General features: G+C 42.5%; 1 protein-coding gene across 1 annotated transcript in view; it reads left to right on the top strand.

Annotated features, from left to right (window-relative positions):
• The first annotated feature begins 696 nt into the window (after window positions 1–696).
• Window positions 697–16,957, top strand: part of ZHX3 (zinc fingers and homeoboxes 3) — a 60,902-nt gene continuing 44,641 nt past the window's right edge. Inside the window, exon 1 of the mRNA XM_066624049.1 lies at window positions 697–776. The gene's annotated coding sequence lies outside the window, so the exon portion shown is untranslated. The remainder of the gene's footprint in view (window positions 777–16,957) is intronic.

The raw sequence follows: 16,957 nt of genomic DNA, 5'->3' as shown, positions 1-16,957 counted from the left end.
GTAAGTGAATTTGCATATGAAGAGAACTGACTGTATGTCTGGGTACAACTGGTGGACTGAAGGGTGAGAGAGGGTGGCAGTGGTGTAGCTAGAGGGGGGGCAAAGCAACAAGTTTTGCTGGGAGCCCCACGGTGGTGTGCAAGCAGCCTCTCCTCCACCCCTTTGGAACGATTCCAGATGAGGAGAGCAAAACGGAGGTGAATGCTTTTGCCCCCCTCCTGCTGTGCCACTGGGAAAGGGGTACATGCATTTGCCCCCCTCCAGCTATGCCACTGGGAGAGGGGGAAATGCATTTGCCCCCTTGAACTTGGGGGTGGGGAGAGGAGAGACCCTTTTCTGGTCTCCTCTTCATCTACTGGGATGGAGGAGGGGAGGGGGAGGAACTGGAGTAACCCTGAACCCAAAGACACAACAACAAACACCCTCCCTAGGCTAAGCTGACCAGAGAAGGAGCAGCGCATGCGCACAGCTCGGGCTGGGCTCGGGTGACGTCACCTGCACCCTCCAAGGCCGCGGCGCTCAAGAGTACAGTGGTGCTGATCACTGTGTGTGTCGCGCCCGCCCGCGCCTGTTTCTCTCTCCCCCCTCCTGACAGAGGGAGCCTGCCCAGTCCACCCCCAGCCGTGCGTTGGGTCCGTGGCGTCTGCTGGGCAGCGCTTCACACCCCTCCCGCCTCCACGCTGGAGAGCTGGCCAGGGCCTCGGCAGGCAGTCGGTAGGCTGCTTCTCCTCCTCGGGCTTCGGAGCCGGCGAGCGAGCAAGGCACCGCTGGAGGAGGTGAGTCCCCGGGACCGGGTGCCTGCCTGCCCAGCGCCCCGGAGCTCCCACCAGGCTGGGGTTCTCTGCAGCTTGGGCTGCCCCAGAGTGGGGCTCACGCCCCCCCTCCCCACTGCCCTGCCCTCCCCACCATAGGACCCCACCCCTCTTCCCCATCTCTCCCCCTACCCTTACAGCAGGTCTCCAGTGACTCCCCGCAACTCCCCCCCCACAGGACCCTCCCCTCTCTCTCCCCATCTTTACAGCATGTCTCCAGTGATTCCCCACAACTCTATTTCCCCACCCCGATCCCTATTCTCCCCTCATCTCTCTTTTCCTATCTTTACATCATGTCTCCAATGATTCCTCACAACTCTTCCCCCACAGGACCCCCCACATCCCTATTCTCCCCTCATCTCTCTTCCCTATCTTTACAGCATATTTCCAATGACTGCCCAGAACTCTGCCTTTCCCCCCACAGGACCCCCAGGATCCTTATTTCCCCATCTCTCTCCCCTGTCTTTACAGCATGACCCCAATGACTCCCCACAGTCTGTCACTCCCCCTTCCCTCTCATCCCTATTCCCCCCTCATATCTCTCCCTCTGTCTTTACAGCAGGTCTCTAGTGACTCCCTACAACTCTTTCTCTCCCCACCACAGGCCCCCCCACCCCTATTCCTCCCTTATCACTCTCCCCCCATCCTTACAGCATGTCTCCAAATCCCTCCCCCCCAATTCCTAGTTTCTGCCTTGACCTCTTTTCCCCACACTAGTTAGTCATGCTCTTCTTTCCCCTCATCCTGTCCTCTCCATTATTACCACCCACTTGGGCTCCCAGGCTGTCAGTAACTGCCCCCATCCCCCTTCCAGGCAGTCCCATCCCTGCTATTCTGGGCTGTGTCCCCTACTCTGGCATCCATCTCCCTTTGTCTTACCAGAGACACTGTTTCCCCCCACCACAGCAACCCCATTCTCACCCTTCCAAGATTCTTCATTCTGTGCCCCCTTACATGTACACTGCTTCCCCCCCTCCCACTTTCTTTCTTTTCCTAGTGTTTTCTCTGTCTCTTCTCCTGTGCTGTTTGGCTTTCTTTACTATGTTCTCTCCCCATCCCAGCCATACTCTGCTATGTACTTCCATAGAAACATAGTGTATATATATGCACACTTGTGCTCTCTCATCTTGAGACTATTGATAATCCATCTATAAGGTCCCTTTTAGATTCCCTGCACTTCCTACTTCTTTCATCCCACTGTAAAGTCATCACTAACTACTGTCCCCTTTATGGCTTTGGTTCTGTTATCCTGTCCCTTGTTTTAAAAGGAATGGCAAGAGTAAGCGCCAATATACAGTATTACAGTACTTTTGCTCAACTTTTCCAGGTTTCTCAACCTTTTGAAAAGTTCCTTAACTTCATTGCTCAGGATTTCTGTCTTTTCCTTTCACTTCCAGGGTTCCATTTTCACTACTCCTTCATTCTGTCTGAAAGAGTCCTTTTCCTTGCATTACCTAACTGTTTCTGTTGTTTTTCCTATATTTTATGATTCTGAGATCTCATTTTCTTCCTAAATGTTTACTTTAAGGTGGGTTTTCCTACTAGTTCTGGTGATATTTTGCTAGGCAGAGGAAAAGCACTGAGAATGATTTAACTGGTTCCTGAAGGTGTTGTCCCTGTACTCAGAGATGAGGTTGTCATAAGGCTATTGGCTGGGAAATCCCAAAAGAGAAGACGTTGTGGTAAAAGTTTGCAGACAGGGAAGGAGAAACTTTGTGCAGTTGTAGATTGGTTGTTATCCTGTGTATCAACAGAGCTTTTAAAACTCTTTAAAAAAAACCACTACTCTATTGTACCAAAAGATGTATCTTATGTACTCAGAATGTTTTATCAATTACCTTGCATAATTTTATTTCCGAGGTCCAGGTTTTCATAGAATGTGGGTGTCTTTGTTTTGCCCCTACACTCAGCTCTTTTTTCCAAATATCTCTTCACAGCTACATGATGACTAGAAACTTGTATTTTAAACTTGAAGGTGCACTTCAGTATTAACTGACTGCTAGTAGGGTAATTGAGAGCAGTTGGCATTGAGAGAGTGTGTCACTGTAGCATAGGGTTGCATCATTCCGAAATACACGTTTGCCTGGCTGTCATGTTGTTTGCATGCTAGTTTGTGGTGAGTGCTGTGTGCTTGGGTAGTTTCTCACTTATAACCCTGACTCTCTTTGACAGGGAGATTACAACAGATCCATTTTGCAAGGTGCTGTTAGTTGCAATCAGGCCTCAGCATGGTAGCCGTGTTTGGTAGATTATAATAAATGTCGATATTGTCTCTTGGACTTCCTAAATAAATGAATAAACCCAGTACTTCAGTGTTAGTACTGAATAACAGGTTTGTTTTCTGTCAATTGGTGATGGGCATTTTGCTGGAGCAGTTGACTACAAAACTGCAATAGCAACACTTTTATTTGAGCCTTGAGAACTTTCCCCAATGGTTTCTTTTTCTCTTTTTATAAAGAAAAGGAAAAGCAGCCTCAAGACACTGTAGTCCTGAGTGGAGAATTAAGTGGAGGGGTGTGGAATGGCTGTTTAATTCAGTTCCTCTGAGCCTTTTCGCCAATCATTTTTGGCTTTGTTACTACGGTGAAAAAATACAGGTGCTTTTATCTGTTCCTGGGGGGGTTGGAGTAATAGCTGCAAGTTTATTTGAAATTGCAAAACAGTAGCAGGTACAGGGTTAAATTTTCTCTTATTTAAATTCCTCCACTCTTACTGTAGCCTTCTAGGGTTGCTTTATTTCTTTTTAAATGCAAGTTGAAGGGAAGTTAAATGCAAGTTGAAGGGAAGTTAAATGCAAGTTGAAGGGAAATGCAAGTTTAAATGCAAGTTGAAGGGAATGCAAGTTGAATGTAGGGAACTGTAGCCTGCAAAAGCTGAAATAAATCAGCTTAGTGGTTCTCAAACTTTTTAGCATTAGGACCCACCTAAAAAAAGTTTCACTTTACCAGCTGCTCAAGCCTCTGTGACTATAATGGTGATTGGGCAGCAGTGCTTCCCCCAAGTAACAGGTTGTTTAACCTTTGATGCACGTAGCATAATCTATCCTGTGACTTCTGTGAACCACCAGAAATTGAGTCATGGGCCACAGACCCACAGTCTGAGAAACACTGAGCATTTAAGGTGCTACAAGATGGTTTTTGCTACGACAGACTTAACGCAGCTACCTTTCTGGAAGTGAAACCGCCTGTAGCACCTAGTTTGGCCATTCTCCCTCATTTACTATAAGAATAATAGTTACATGTCCTATAGGTTTGTTGTGATGGCCAACAAGAAAAAGATTTTAGGGTGTGTTAAGGGTCTTCTGTTAATAATGAGTAGCAGTAATAATAATAGACTTGATCCTACATGTGAAGTGATCTGGAGACAGAGTTTTGTAACTCTGCAGCAAGAATTGGGAGCAACAAAGAGGACTTGTCAGTTTGACCTAAAATCTGGGGTTTTTGTGTCTCAGCGCAGAGGGTGGGGGAGGTCACAAAGCTGTCATGTTTGTCCATGTCACAGATAGGAGGAATGGTGTAATTGGATCTTATGCAAGACTTGCATTTACAGTCTAGGCAGGCAGGATCTTCGTGGTCTGGGGGTCAACGACTCTCATGTAGCTGCCTGCAAAGACTCTTGGGAACTGGAAAAAGTTTGGGTGGGATGACAATCCCAGATGGAAAATGTGTGTGCTGGGGTCTTGTATCACTTTCACTTGGATGGCTAACATTTCTGGGAAATTATTATTATTATTAACAGTATTTATATATTGCTTTTCAATGAAAAGTTCACAAAGCGGTTTACAGAGAAAAATCAAATAACTAATGGCTCCCTGTTCCAAAAGGGCTCACAGTCTAAAAAGATGCAAAACAACACCAGCAGATAGCCACTAGAAAAGACACTGCTGGGATAAGAAGGGCCAGTTACTCTTCCTCTGCTAAATAAAAGAGGAGCACCCACTTGAAAAAGTGCCTCTTATCCAGTTACCAGGGTTAAATGACTGGTCTGGAATGATGATGTTTTAAAAACGTCTGCATATTAAGATGCAGCTGGGCTCCATATTAAGATGGGCTGGGCTCCTTTTTGTAATTGGATGTTGTAGATTCTTCCCAACTGTCCTCCCCTCATCCCCCAAGTCTCCTCTTCTTAATTTTTATTTTCTAAAAATTTCTGATTACAGGTGTTGGGAACAAACATAATGTAACCACGTATTCTTCCAGCCTTGTCATGTGTTTTATTTCTTCATCTGCAGTTTTAATTTAGATCTACTTTACTTTGTGTTCTTTCCATGTGATCGCTTATATTTCATTAGTCCTAAAGGTAGGATCATTGTGTCCTAAGAAACATTGATGGCTAATTCTCTGTGGATCTGGAGGCGCTAAAAGTTTTGCCATGATCTGAACTTCTTGTGGTGAATGAATTTTTTATAATAATAATAATAATAATAAGAGCACAGAGGGCGACGAAAGAACAACAAAATTAAAAGGTGCACACAACCATGGAGTGGAAGAAAATAATTTAAGGGAGAACTGCCTCTACAGCAGAAGTGAGGCTTCATTTAATGATAGTGATGTTAATTAGGTTGAAATGTTGCTTTGCAAATGTAGTTAGGTACGATGACAGCAGTCATTAAACTTCCCAATTTTCATAACTACCACAATAATAATAATAAATACTACGTTGGCGTTCTCACAATGCAATCCTAGACATGTTCATTCGGAACAAAGTCCCACTGAGTTCAATCACAATGTGCATGAGGTTTGCAGTCTTAATCAATAAAGCACTTGGCAAATTTAGCTGTCTTGCCTGTATGTCCTGATGCAGTGTTTCTAAGACTGTGGGTTGGAATCCGCTAGGTGGGTCGCGAGCCAATTTTAGGTGGGTCCCCATTCATTTCAATATTTTATTTTTAATATATTAGTCTTGATGCTACCATGGTATGTGACTGCATTTGGGGAAATGTTACACATCTGTACTTTTAACAGTCTACAATATATATGCTTTTAACAATGATAGTAAATGGGACTTTACTCTTGGGTAAGTGTGGGTAAGATTGCAACCTAGGATTGTTAAATATTTTACTGCTTGATGGTATCACTTCTGGTGGGTCCTGACAGATTCACATTCTAAAATGTGGGACCCACCTAAAAAGTTTGAGAACCACTAAAAAGTTTGAGAACCACTGTCCTCATGTATTCATAGAAATACTTCTGCAAATCTGTAGCCACCTCTTCAGTCAGGAAACCAAAGAGCATTTGTTTATATGCCTGGCACTGCCGTGAACATCGGGCGATTGGTAATCTAGTTGCCTACTGTAAGCGGCTTTCCAAACCTGTGAACTTTTAACTTGGAAACGTCAGTGATTGCACCTGGGATTCAGTGTGTGCAAAGCATGTGCTTTACCAGGTAACGAGGCTGGGGCACCCTGCCACCCTGCAGCGATTCAGAGGTTTACTGGGCTCTCTACTGTGGGAGTGGTGTGCAGCTGTGCCTGAATGGAGCATTGAGGGGCCCACCTATCCACCCACCCACCTGCACCTCTGTTTGGTTCTAAATTGTGTTGCCCTACCCTGGGCGCCAGCTGGCCAGCGATGTTACGCCTGGGAGCTTTGGACTTGCGCCACAATTGTCAAGTGCTTGGAACAGGCAGTGCAGCAGGTTCGTCCATGCGGGTATCACCTGATGGCCTCTCTCACTGACAAGTTGTCTGAACTAATGATGAACAGCAAATCTTGGAGCTATGTCGTGGCTTACAGTTTGCTGTCTGAGTGCACTAGATTGTCAGAACTATAAATAGTTTGAGCTTTGGTGGTGGTGACCTGGCTCAAACTTCTTGCAGTTCCCTCCTCCAACCAATAACCATCTAAACATGCAACAGAAAGATGTCGGAAGGAAACAGTAGACCTTTCTGAGATGGAAGAATTGGTTGTACCGCTTTAGGTGGTAGGTGGGGGAATCATATTTTTGAATGCTGTTTACATAAAAAAGGCGTTGGCAAAAGAAAACTAGCTTATCATGGAATGTCCAGATTAAAAAAAACAAAAACAGAAACTCCCCCCCCCCCTGGTATTCTGGTTTTTGTATGCTGAGTGTTTCAGTATGGTGGATCTTTTTTCAGAAAGACATCTCCCGCCTGCACCCTAAAGCGGTCTGGTTCACTCTACCACTTAACGTTGCTACGTCTTGAGACCAGGGAATATGTATTTGATGCCTGATTTGCAGAGCTCCTGGTTCAGGGTTCATAGTGCCAGACAGAGTGAGTTGTGTGTTTCCTAGGACTGTTACTGTTTGCATCTTAAAGCTTCATTCCTAGGTTTAACCAAGGGGAAGTTAGTACCCGGTTCTTGCAACTACAGTATAGGAGGAAATGATTCTGTGTGGCAACAGCTCCATGCAGCAGGTGGTAACCTTTTAAAGCCACTTGCCATATGGATCATGCTGTGTGGAGAGCAACCTGTAACTTTTAGGAGCATGTGCCGCTGGCCTGAATGCTGTCCACAGTGGCAGAACAAGTGGCTTTCAAATGTTGTGGCTCCCACATGGAATAGGTTCCAGTTGTAGCTTTCCCATGATATCTCTGACAAAGTCTAGAATTATGTTGCAAGGTGTGGCCTTCCACTATTTTTAAGTAGCATGCTGCCATGCTTTGTGCTGGAGAGTAGATATGTGTTGTGTTTCATGCTGAATGCTGCATACTTTTGCTGCTCTTTGTACATTTGTTCTACAAACAAGCAAATGTGGAAGGATTGTGTGATTGTGACCTTGGATGGAAGGGAAGCGTGAATGTGGGTTGTTCTAAGAACAACTGGAATCTTGCTGTCTAGCTCATCATGCTGTGTTTGTGGTCTTTCTATGCTCAGTAGTCCCTTACCTTGCTTTCGTCTCTTTGTATGATTGGGCCCTCTTTGATCTTGTTTTCATGTAATGCCTGCATGCTTGCTTGCAGCTTTTGACTGTGCAACAGATTGCACTGTGTGTGCTGGTTCTGGCGTGCATGTGGCACATATCAGCCTTTGCTGTTTGCTGGTCTGGTTGTTAAAGTTGTCCACACTCTTCCTTATCTTACCTCTATCCTTTTTGTTCACACATACTATCCAGAATTGATCTTGCCTGTTTACTGAACCATGTGCTTGCCCAAGTCTTCCCCTCACCTTCCACAAATGATTTATATTCTCTGGGACCCCTGATCTTGCAAAGAAGCACTGGTCTATCATGTATCATCTAGGAGAGATGAACAGAAAAATAAGAACTGCACCAGAGGGGCCTGATGCAGGCATATTACTAGTCCCTCTTGCAGTTAATAGTGCATATAAAAAATTTTATATACAGTCTTGACACTTTCACAACAGCCTTGTGAATTAATGTTTCTGTTCTTCACATGTAAAACTAGAACTTAGGCATGTGGTATTTGTCATTGTCAAAAGCAGAGATAGGATTTGCAAGGTGATCTGTCACCTTTGGTCTAGCCTTCAGCCCACACTGATTCTGATTGGTCAACAAAGATGAATGGATCAAATCTGTTGATGCGATAATACAGCCATAATATTTGTATTAACCTTTATTAAAGTACAGTGTTTAAATATAGTGTGCTGTCTTTTTAATAGAATGGTGGGGCAGATCACTCTTACGCCATTCTACAAATGAGTAAAATCATCCTGACAAATTGTGGTTGAGTAGGGATTGGAACCCGGGTCCAAGGGAATTGATCTGTTGGGCAATGCAGGCTGTTGGCTGTTCTCATTGTAAGCTATTTACATCTACATTTGGAATATGGTGTTCCTAGGCCTGAGGGCTGAGCCTCAGCGGTACTGAACGATCTGTAGTTCTTACTGTACATTTAATAAACACTTCAAGTAAGTCCAAGGTTTGTATTATTATGAACTGAGGGGAATGGATGGTTACTACAGCCTTGCCTCCGTTTTCCTTCACTTTCCCTGTAAAGTAGGTCACCATTAGTCCCTATCTGCCAGTGGAGATCCATGTCTCAGAAAGGCGGAATATCTTGCTCAAGATTTCTGTGAATTTGAACCCTGTGAACACTTCATCTCCAAAGTGAACACTCTGTTCACTGTACTGTGCTGATCTTTCTTGGAGGCTCTCTGAGTCAATTTTGTGGTGTGTCTACAGTTCTACCAACCCAAAGCATTTAAGCAAACTAATGTTGTCTGTCAATGAGAAATGGCTCCTGATATTTTTGTAGTAACTCTCCCTCACTATGGAGGAAACAAAACCCTTTGCAAATTTGAGGGGTGGTATTTTGTGTTCTGTGATGTTTGAGAGATGAATGTTTTCCCTTGTTCAATATTATCTGTATATAGTATGTCTATTTTATGCCGATTTTAGACTGATGGATTGTATGGCAAAGTTGATGTAAAAGACATACATTTATTAGGTGAAGGAGCCATTACATTGTTAAACGTCACTTGGGTTTATAATAATCCTAAGTAATTAAGGTACTGATGAGGTGGAAAGAAAGCAGTTGGCAGAAAGTGAATCAAATATTTGCAAATCAGGAGAGATTAGGATGTTTGGGATGAGAGATTTTATTGAACTAGCCAGTATAAGTATATAGAGATGTGTTTCAGGTATATTTGCCCACTGACTGTTAAGAAAAAATTATAGGAATAATAATATTTCTCAGCATGAAAATGACGGTTGTTTAACCAATTTAACACATTGGTGTACACATTTGGTCCCTGTTGCGTATATGCATTACCCCTGCTAACTGGTTAAGTGACACTTTTTCAAGTGGGTGCTCCTCTTTTAGTTAGCAGGGGGGGAGTAACTGGCCCACCTCACCCCCAGCAGTCTTTTCTAGTGGCTGTCTGCTGGTGTTGCATCTTTTTAGATTGTGAGCCCTTTTGGGACAGGGAGCCATTACATATTTGATTTTCTCTGTAAACCGCTTTGTGAACTTTTTGTGGAAAAGCAGTATATAAATACTGTTAATAATATGCATTGTTGGGCAGAAATGGCGTAGGATCTGGTGGCTGCAATTTGTGCATTGGAAGCATTGCAGGCCTGTCTCATAGGTGTGGCACCTGACTGATGTTTGTTCTTATCAGACATTGTAGAATCCTGGAATCATCTTTGTGCTTTGAGATGGTTTGAAACTAGAGCTGGGTTTTCCATAGTAGCACATTTGTATCTAGCACCAGGTTAACACTATATAAATATGAACCCTTTATTTCTCTAGCACTTTTGAAAACAAGTGTGTTCAGTTTGCCTAGGAAACATTAAAAGTATCAACTCGGATAGCATAAGGCTGGGTTCTAGTTCTAGTGATAATATGTGTGCTTTTCATGCAAAAGCTATGACTCTCCACCTCTGGAATCTCCCAAATAGGTCTGGAAATAATTCCTGTTTGAACCCACAGCCCATGCCAACAATATTGAACTAGATAGGCTAATGTTTTGATTCAGTATAAGGCAGCTTCATGTCTTCCTACTTTCAAACTGTTGATACTCTGGTCAATTCTATGGTTGCTGCTGCTTCTTTTGCTGTCTGAATGTAGTCAATGGCTGAGTAAAGTCCTCTAAGTAGTAATCCTCCTTTTTGCCTTCCTTGTTTCCTGGAGCTGTAATGGTGTGTTAACATCTTCCTACTGTGCTTTTGTGGCATGTTTACTAGTGCAAGAAAAACGGATGTGGTTAATTATAAGTTTAGTGGCTCAAGTGTAAGTTTAATTTCACTTTGATCGGACAAATTAACCACACTTTTCTAGCTATGACAACAACAAACATAGATCTTTGGTGTGATATTAATCTTCCTGCATGCTATTTTGAACTGCAAGTCTAAACCACTTCTCTTTGTTTTTGTTTTCAAAATTAACAGTGGTGTTCACTATTTCTTCCTGAGTGTTGGTTTAAAAGACAGTTATGTTGTCTGCAGCCTCCAAGGTTGAGGGGTGTTGAATACTTGGGTAGAAGAATTCTTAAGAAAACCGAACCGTCTTGGGAAGTATAGAGAATACATAGAGTAACTTATTTCCTTCTGAGTCAATCATGACTCAGATGTTCTAGCACTGTACTGCAGCCTTGATGTGCTAATGCTGAGCCATCTGGCTCTTAATAAGTGTCAAAAGTAACATTTCCAGATTTATCAATTTGTGTGTGTGTGTGTGTGGGGGGGTAGACTTGCCACTATCTGGGCCAATATATCTGCCTGCCATTTCTGAATCCTGCCTACTTTCTGTGCTTATCTTCATTCTATATGTGGCCTAGTGGTGTTTGGTGAGCCAGAAGATAAGCCTTGCAAGAATTCATATGCAAATCATAGTTCCTTCACAACACATCTGCTCAGCTTTAGATCTGTTGGTTGATCTTCCATTATAAACTAAATATTTCAACATGGCTTGATATGTACCTTTTACTGGGGATTTGTGAATACAGTCTGCCACTGGTGATCAGGGTACATCCTGTGATGGTTCCAGTGTTAAACACAAACTATCGGTGTAAATTTATCTGTGGCTGGCTGTGTGTTCACTAAAGGTAAATATAGGATGCTGACAATTCAAATATTTGAGCTCAAAAGAGAGACCATGATGCTTCAGGTTTACTGTCATAGTATTCTGTTATCGAGAGATGCCACTGAAATTAATTGCTTTCACATATTAGGATGGAGCCTGTCGGGCACAGAGCAACAGCTGTCTTGAAATTTCTGGCTAGCTTACTAAATTCCACACCTCTCCTGATGAATGTAGCACCTGTATTTATAATATAGATTAGTAGTAGCAGTCTACACTTTTGTAGCAGTTGTTTGTGTACTCACAGGATCTTGCATTAGACTATAATTTGCTCACAGAATGAATACTGGTGTTGTGCCAAAGCGATATACCAGGATTAGAAATACATGTTGTTTTTGTCTACCTCTCCCCTTGCTGTGCTTGCTAGACATGTTCTCTGATTGGTGTGTGGGGTCTTTTTCCAATAAGGGATGAAAGGAGATGACTGATATTTTCCCTGGGGGATGCTTCAGTATGAAATGGTTGTGTATATATTACATGTGTACCCAGACATTGAGATTGCTTGTATTAAGAACATGAAAAGACAGCCCTCTTGGATTGGATAAAAGACCTATCTAGTCCAGTGTCCTGTTTTTGACAGTTTCAAGCCAGCTGCCTCTGGGAAGCCCATAAGCAGGAAGGGAAGCTGTGCCCTTTTCCCATCATTGCTTCCATTGCTAGTATGCCAAAGCATATAATAATTAACATGAGCTATATGGTTACCGATTTCCTAAGTGGAAAGTTTCTTGGTTTGTTAAACCACAGTTTGCCATGACATCTGAACTAGGAAACTGTAGTTTAAATGCTCCTCACCAACCAGGATATCAAACAATGTTTGAAGTCCTCCAAACACAGTTTCCTGGTTCAGACATCACGGCGAACTGTGGTTTAACAGACTTTCCTTTTAACTAGGCAAGCAAGGAGAGGAAGAAAGGGGAAGATTCGAGAAAGAGCATGTGAGTTTATCTGTTGCTGCTTCGTTTCTTTCCAATTCAGTGACCTATGGTAGTCTGGATTGTCTGATTGTCAGTGTCAGTAGGGTCTACTGTATATTGGTAGACCCGTGTGTGTGTGTGTGTTTAATTGTATTCTCATGAAGCAAAGTCAAGTTCAGGAAAAGATGTGTATGTATTTTTTTTCCTAATACACTGGCTGGGATAAGAAATGCAAACTAGATACTGCTTAGCTGAGCCAGTGTACCCAAAAGATATTGGTTAGCAAAGGTATAATGTTCAAATAATCATCTAATTTGTATTAGATTACTAAAGCAGATTATTACATTTTTTCTTTCCCCCGGCAAATAAGCAGTTACGGGTCTGTGGATGACAGACTTTGAGGCCCACTGTTTGCTTAGGACCGGGAAGATAAATTAAACAATTCTTATGAGAATTGTGTTTGACAATCAAGTTCCATCTTTTGGAAACAATAAGAAACTACCTAAATACTCAGAGTAACAGTCTTGCTCTTATAACTTGCCTTCCAAATATAGAAGTGACTGCTGGATCAGAGCATCTTGAGGATCATTGCTAAATTTGTGTGTGGGAGGGGGGGAGCTGTGGGAAAAGGAGTAAAAAATTAAATGTATCAAGATTTGTCATCGTATAGCTCAGTGTCTTCAAAGTTAATATGTTATGTTTCTTTGGGGAACAGAAGAAATTGTTCTTGAATCTATAAAGACATGAGTAAATGGGATACACAATTTGTTTGTTCATAGGAAGCCTCATGGGAGCTGAGACAGGTTATGTCTTGCGCACATTTGCCTCCCATGAACAGTCCTTAACTGCTGCTCTGTGAGAGAGTGACAGCGAGGAGGGTCAGGAATAGGCTGTCGTTGTGGTCAATGTGTTTGCACAGCACAGTGTTCACTTATGCCTGTCTGGTCGTATACATAGGACCGCAGGCTCCAGTTTAAAGTAGTAGGTGACTAAACCTAGTGTTGTTTTAAACAAGTATTGAGCCAACCAGAGGAGAGCTGAAAACACTTGTGTATTAGTGGTCAAGAAAGATCAACTGAGGGGAGTAAACAAGTTGGTTGTTTTTTATTAACAAAACAAGAAATCAGCTGTTTAAGGTCATGGTATGAATTACCTTGTCTACAAAGTCTCCTTCACTTTCTGCAGCCACCCTTGCATGTAACCCAAGCACTTTTGGCAACAAGCTATAATTACTTACAGTTCTTTGAGTTTCTGGAGCATACAAAACTTATCTCCGTCCATACCAGAAAACATATAGTCTTGTGTTCTCTTTATACCCCACATGGATACTGTAAGCTAGTGGACATCACCTGAGGTGATGACTTGCAAATGATGTGCAGTAAATGGGGAAACAAACATTTTATTGTACTCAGAACTATGGAATGACCCTAAGAGGTAGCCTCTCTGTGTAGGGCTGATTAGTGCTTGTGGACGACTTTCTGTTATCCATTTGTTTTATATCCTGTCTGTATCAGATTTGCAAGGCAGCCCACAAAATAATTTATAAATAATATAACATACATAGATACTGACTGATTTTTGGTCATTTTTTATTTTAAAGTTTTGCTGCTTGCTGTCTGACTCTTTGGGCAACCTGCCAATGCACTTGGAGGTAAGGGCTTGTAAATTGCCCTCAGCTACCAGGGTTCATATGACAAAATGTTACATGGGCAATGTAATTTGCAAAGGACTCATTCATATGCTTGCCCTTGCAATTCAGACATAGGCATTCCAAGCAGTAGTTCCTTCTGCTGTTTTTAGTTAATGCCCCTGTCTGACTTGCGAGTAGGGTCATTTTTAGATCTCTTGGACATGGCTTTACTCCAGGGAGTGAGGAGGAGAAGTAATCTTTAGTCACTTGTGGTTAAATGATCATCTGGAAAACAAAGCCTAATGGTAGACTCACTCTTTCTCAGGAAGCTCCCCATCCCACACATACATATTTATGCAGATACGTAATAAATGATGCCCTTTTTACAAAAAGTAGTTACTTGGAACCAAACACAAATTTGATTTATGTCATGCAGGTTCATATGTACGTACAGGAAAAAGTTTTGGCAGACTGAATTTTTCATTGTCTAGAACCAAGTAAATGAAAATTCTGAGGCAGGAAGAAAGTGGTGTGCTTTTGTATTGTATTTGTGAATTTCAGTTTGTGAATTGACCTTTCCTTGACTTAATTGTTCACTTGACCTCCTTTTAGTAACCTATAAGAGTGGAACTACATGTTATCTCAACAAATACATATTCCAAACCAGTCTGCTGAGAGCACAAAAATGGGGCATTTGTGGGGGGCGGGGTTCAGAGAGCTGGAGTGAGGGTTTCTTTCCCACATGTTTGGCTGCTGATTCTCCTCACTAATACCCCTTGTGTTTTCTCCTCCCTTTCATTGGGCAGGCTGCCTGGGGAAAACTTGATTACAACTTGCCTGTGGCAGGAGGGGAAAATAGCTATCTGTGTTTTCAAAAACAGCGCTGTCAAGGATGGAGAAATCAGCCCAGAATTTTTGTTGTGATAGTTTTCTTCTGATCTGAGCTCTTTAATACAGGTTGGCTCTTGGTATCAGTGGGAGATCCGTTCCTGAACCCCTTGTGGATAACATACCTGTGGATATTGAGATCTGAGAAGGGAAGGGCTCACTTAACCCCTGGATGCAACTGGAAGGCACTTCTGGTTGCATCAGGAAGTTTCAGTGAGGCCCTTGAGGCACAGATTGCCAAGTCAAATCCATTGGTCTCGAAACCACAGATAAGATGATCCGACCTATATGTCTTTACAGTATGAGTGTAAAGTTAGAATATCAAACTTCTAATTTTTTTTTGGCCCTTCCTGTTTTGGCCCTGCTACACTAAGGCTGCAGTCCAAACCACACTTTCCTGAGAGTAATCCCCATTGAACAAAATAGGACTTCTGAGTAGACCTGGTTAGGTTTGTGCCTTGTGTGTAGCATTCTCAGTGGTAGTTGCAGCTGGTTAGGCAGACCTACCACTTGAATTGGCCATTTTATTCTAGCATCTTTTCAAAGTGCTGGCTTTGACCCTTTGACCTTAAAGGTCTGGGCCTTGGGTATCTCATGGAGAGACTATTGTCGCCTGAGCTTCCTTATAGCTTAAGATAAACTGAGAAGACCCTGCTTCAAGTTCTGTCATAAACACCAGATGGACCTCCACAAGAAGCAGAAGCTTCTCAAATGTCCATCTGTAGACTGTTCATTTCAGTCTGGCCCTTTTGACATTCTGTAAGGTGGTTAAGACACTTTTGTTTGTGCACCTTTAATTGCTAGTTCCTATGCTTGAATTGTGGTACTTTTTATTTGGATTAAATTACATTTATAGTTTGTTTTCTGTAAGTAAAATTGTTACTTGAACTTCTTTTCTTTGAACTGAGTAAATGGGTAAATAAGACAAAAATCTTGCCAGCAAAGGCAGCACAATCCCAAAATGTCTTTTCACACATCTTGCAGGCTGAGCGGTCTGCTTCAATTGTGACTTTATTTTTCATCTAATGACCACCTAAGTAAGCCAAAACCCATTACATAGCCTTACATAAGAATAGCCTTACATAAGAATAGAATCCCATAGGTAAACGTCTGCTCCATATACAGGATCTATGTATATCCAGTCACCAACCAAAGAGAAATTGAAATGTCTTCTCTGGCTATGATTGTTGGAGAAATAATACTCTCTTAAAATATTCTCTCTAGTTTTCTGTGGTGACAAGAGACTTGGTATTTGCTGAACTGTAGCATTGCACAATCTCTCTTCCCCCTTTGAACATGCAAAATAATTTTCCTGCCACTTTCAATTGTTAGTCTAGAACTGTAGTGTATAAATGTGACTTTGTGTTGTAGCAGAAACTGGTGCTGACTGGAGTAATGGCATTGCACTGCATGAGATTCAGTAGGCATGAGATATCAATGATTACCATTATGCGTTCATGATGCAGTATGACCAAAAAACTGAATTACAAGGCAATTTGAGTTGAAGTTGAAATATGCAATGGATATCACTTCTACTAGCCTTAAAAGCCTACTCTGAGATCTCATTATCTCATACTGTTGGGTATGTAGTTGCTCGCTACATGAGTATTCACGTATAGGTGTGTGCCAAAGGTGTTGCGTTAAACCCTAAATTGTAATGTTAAAAGAGAGATTTAACTAAATTCAAAGAGATATGCAGTTATAGGTGGAGCCTGTTCATCTGTGGATTTTATATCCACACATCCAGACCTGGCCCCACCTGAATCCTCTGAAGGCAATCGGAGCTGTGCTCCGATTGGTGTGTCCACCTGTGATCTCCATGAGCTTCAGAATGACCTAAAAGTCTAAAAAAAGGCCTGTTAGGACTTTGCCTGGCCTCCCAATGTCTTATAAGACATTATGAAGTGTTTTTTTTAGCCTTTTAGGCCATTCTGAAGCCTGCAGAGGCCACTGGTGTCTGTATTTGAACTCTGTGGGCTTCAGAAAGCCCTCCGGAGGTGACCAGAGCACAGCTCCAGTTGCATTTGGAGAATTTAAAGGAACCAAAACAGATTTTGGTATCCGCAGTTTTCAGTATCCGTGGGGGGGTCTGAGAGTGGATCCCTCACAGATGCCAAGGCCCCACCTGTAAATTTAAAAAGAACATGTGAGCATATAAAGCAGCTGTGTGCTGAGTCAAACTATTAGATCCATCTAAACTACTCCTGTC

The sequence above is a fragment of the Tiliqua scincoides genome, chromosome 4 (genome assembly GCF_035046505.1).
Source record: "Tiliqua scincoides isolate rTilSci1 chromosome 4, rTilSci1.hap2, whole genome shotgun sequence".
Classification (NCBI taxonomy): Eukaryota; Metazoa; Chordata; class Lepidosauria; order Squamata; family Scincidae; genus Tiliqua; species Tiliqua scincoides.
The sequence above is the reverse complement of the archived record's forward strand: the minus strand, read 5'-3'. Positions and strand labels throughout refer to the sequence as shown.